Raw genomic sequence first — 3790 nt, forward strand, 5'->3', positions numbered from 1 at the left:
TGCTTGTCGAAACCGCATTTCATATTTATAAGTGACAAGTATGTGCGTACCGTTCTTCTGCACGGTAATGGCAGAACATTGCTTCTGCGTAAAAACTCATAATACCCGGGCGATCTAATGTTCATTAACATACACAGCATCATCCACTCTTCTGTGTATCGTCTACCTTTGGCACTTGTTTTACTTGCAGCTCCGATAATTTCTTTCAGGGCTGCTTTCTGAGTGGCTGGCACGTTCAATTCTGAACACTTCTCGTCTAATGTCGTCTCTTGAATTCGAGCTATTTGGTCCTCTTTTTCTTTGATAGACTGCATCAAAAGATTGGCCTGCAACTTTGCTCGATTCTTTGCACATCTTTCGCGTCTTTGTTTCATTCGCATTACTCTCAGCTTACGTTGATCGACAGGATTCGGAAGTTCACGAATACGATGCAAAGATGGACGATTTTTCAATCTCGATACTTGTTGAAGTATACGTTTTCTGAGCTTCGTGCAGTTGTCGCATTTTTTAGTTTCCAAAACCATACTGCACTCTTTGTGTCGCCATTGTTGGGCCCAGTCTTGGAATGCGGTATTAGCGGGCACACAGTGGACATCAATGTCGCCCAGACCACTACAAACATTCATGTTCTAGAATTTTTCCAAAATGCATGGCATGGGGTCGGCTATATTATAAATTTGCTTCAGTTTCGTCCCCTGTGTGTTGACGTGACGCCCATTAACGTAATACTGCAATTGTCTGTCAGTGTCAAGAACAACATGTTTTAGAGTCAGCGGAAAGTGCATGCCACTATCAGTTCTCGGTTTCGCATATGAAAATAGAATACGTTGTCCCTTTTGAGCAGGCAATTCACCGACGCTCCAGAATTTCGGTATTGTAGCAGAGTATGATTCACGGGCACGGGTATTCGTACTCGCTTCTCGAATGCCTATAAGACACTCATAAGATTACAAAAACAAACAAACACCACTTTAATATTAATACATGAAATTTCGATGTTAAAGAGGTAAGTAAAAGTGGAAATAAATTCGTTTTAATGTATATTTTTCTTTTTTCAGGTTCACCGAAAGGAATTGACAACATTTTTAATAGTAAGTACGGAAACGTTAAAGAGGTAAGTAAAAGTGGAAATAAATTCTTTTTAATGTATGTTTCTTTTTTCAGGTTCACCGAAAGGAATTGACAACATTTTCAATGTAAGTACGGAATCATGTATTTTACATTTATCACTGTATATTGTCCATCAACGATTCCTTTTCTGAGGTAAAGGGGGGTGGACATACAGGCCTACAGACGCTATTGGTTACTTCTATTAAAGTCACTAGAACTTCTATGTTCCCCCCTTATCTCAGAAAAGGAATCGTTGACGAGCAGTGTATGTACACACACGGTATTAATGCCTGGACACCAGTGATGGGAGTAACGCGTTACAAAAGTAACGCGTTACTGTAATATATTACTTTTGCTAGTAACTAGTAATATAACGCGCTACTTTTCAATATAGTAACGTAGTAATAGTAATATATTACTTTTTACAGTTACTAGTAACGCAAATGCGTGCATTACTTTTGCGTTACTTTTACGACTGGCGCTGATTGGTCATCGGCCGATGGCGCCATGGATTTACTTGTACGTTCCCCTTGCCCCGTGGAGGGGCCAAGGAACGAATTATTGGCCGCGTTCAGCAGATTCAACAGTTGAGCAACTTTACTAAATTTTTCTATAATATATGAAGATATAATGGCTGCATTCCTATATTCACTGTCAGTACTGCAAATCTATATTTTACGTCACGTATACTATAGTTTTTCAGTACTGAAAGTTACTGACAGTGAATATCGGAATGCAGCCAATATAGATAAATTTAGTAACGTTGCTCAACTGTTGAGTCTGCTGAACGCGGCCATTGTCGGGTAGTGTACACGGTCACCCTTGTCCCTTGTGTATGTATCCCCTGAATCAGGGAGAATTCCCCTCTATTACAATTTGGCGTGTTGCGCGTCTCGAAACCTGGCATCACTGTCTATGTCTACTCTATGGTGACGTCACACGTGATGTGCGTTTATTTTCCGCTTTCATTCACGCTAAATAGTATTTAATTCCCAATGGAAGGTCGAAGTTCATTTGAACGATCCGTGTACACGGAATTCTTTGAACTCCGAACGATTACGAAAGATGGGAAAAACATCGATGTGAAATGTAAGCTATGTCCGCCGACAAAGAAGACCTACAGAACTTCGGTGAAGAGTACGTCGAATTTAAAGAAGCATCTGGAGGTAAGAACTAAGAAATTAGTAATTATACGGGCAGTGTGTGTATTTAGAATAATGCGGGTATGCGGGATGATGCGGCGAATGCGAGCCCTAACCTAACATAACCTTAACCGACTAACCCTAAACCGTACTGGCTGCTTTGACGTGAATGCGGGTTGTCCGAAAACTGGCCAGTATCTTAAAACAATGAGATGATTGATGAGAAACTAAAAGTGAAATGGACTAAGATTGACTATGAAAGTGAAAAACTGGTGATTGGTGAAATGAGGAATTAAAAATCAGACGAACCGCTATTGACAGACTGACAATGACAGTATCCTGAGCTTTTAAGACAGGCCTGCGGCCGGTTTGCATTTTTCGGCCGATTTTATCTATTGCCATCTTCACTTCTTTTGTTTCGTAAAATCTTGACAACTCGCGGAAACTTCAGACGCTTGAGTTCAGGGACGATATTAGCTGTAAATCGTGTGGCTGTAAATTAGCTGTAAACGCTTCGATGCGTGTTCCCGTGCTCTGTTCACTGTTATTATTTTTATTACCATATTATAAAATTACAGTATTATAATTAAAATTACAGTAAAATTAGTTACATTATGTAATTTATATTACAGACATCACATCCTAGCGCAATTGAAAAGCTAAATACTCTCAAGAGGAAGGTGGATGATTCAAGTGCTGACAAGTTGGCCAAGAAATCATTGACACAGCCTTCTGTTACAGAAGTCATTGGTTCTGGTCGTGTCACGCAGTTCAAGGTGGATAGTTTGATCATTGACTTCGTGATGAATGACATGCAGGCTTTCAGCATTGTCGAACAGCCACCTTTTATCAATCTTGTAACTGGTCTGCAACCGGGAAAGGTGGTCATGAGCAGGAAAACTCTTGTTGGTTAGTAAAAAGATTTTGCACCACAACTTTAGACTATACAGTATTAGTCCTGTAGTATTAACAAAAATTGGCTTACTGCCATTACTGGTCACTAATCCCAATGGACAATGATTTTCGACCCTGGCCCACTCCCGACGTTCTGGTTCATCATATTTTTATTAAGTTATAAAGCCATTGTGGCTGCTTCCGTTATATGAATTATAGGCCTTCATGTATATTATATTTGTTGACAACTTGACATGTAAGTTACAACAAACACAATTTAATTGTGCACAACCCTACTTCTTTCCAGTAGATTAAATCATAGTAAATAAAATTAAATGCTATATCTGTTACAGAACGTGTGGCGAAACAGTTTAGTGATATGAAAGAGAATCTAATCAAGACCTTAGCAAGCGTTTCGACTGTTTGTACTACGGCTGACATTTGGACTCATCATAATCGCAGTTTTTTTGGCGTTACTGTCCACTGGATCGACTGTGACACACTTCAACGAAAGTCAGCTGCTTTGCCATGCTGCAGAATACAGGGGAAACATAAATACGATCTTATAGCGTCAACTCTTGAGAGCATTCACATCAAGTACAAGATAGATCTAAAGGTGTGTTCGACAACTACTGACAACGGCA

The 3790-nt window shown here is 39.7% G+C and overlaps 1 long non-coding RNA gene across 1 annotated transcript; it reads left to right on the top strand.

Annotated features, from left to right (window-relative positions):
• Window positions 1-2174: 2174 nt before the first annotated feature.
• LOC139784687 (uncharacterized) lies at window positions 2175-3540 on the top strand. Its single transcript, XR_011721636.1, has 3 exons — window positions 2175-2276; window positions 2885-2932; window positions 2994-3540. It is a non-coding gene; the product is annotated as an uncharacterized lncRNA (long non-coding RNA).
• Window positions 3541-3790: the final 250 nt, after the last annotated feature.

The sequence above is a fragment of the Temnothorax nylanderi genome, unplaced genomic scaffold (assembly GCF_030848795.1).
Source record: "Temnothorax nylanderi isolate EJ_2023f unplaced genomic scaffold, tnyl_v1.0 TNYL_tig0661_pilon, whole genome shotgun sequence".
NCBI lineage: Eukaryota > Metazoa > Arthropoda > Insecta > Hymenoptera > Formicidae > Temnothorax > Temnothorax nylanderi.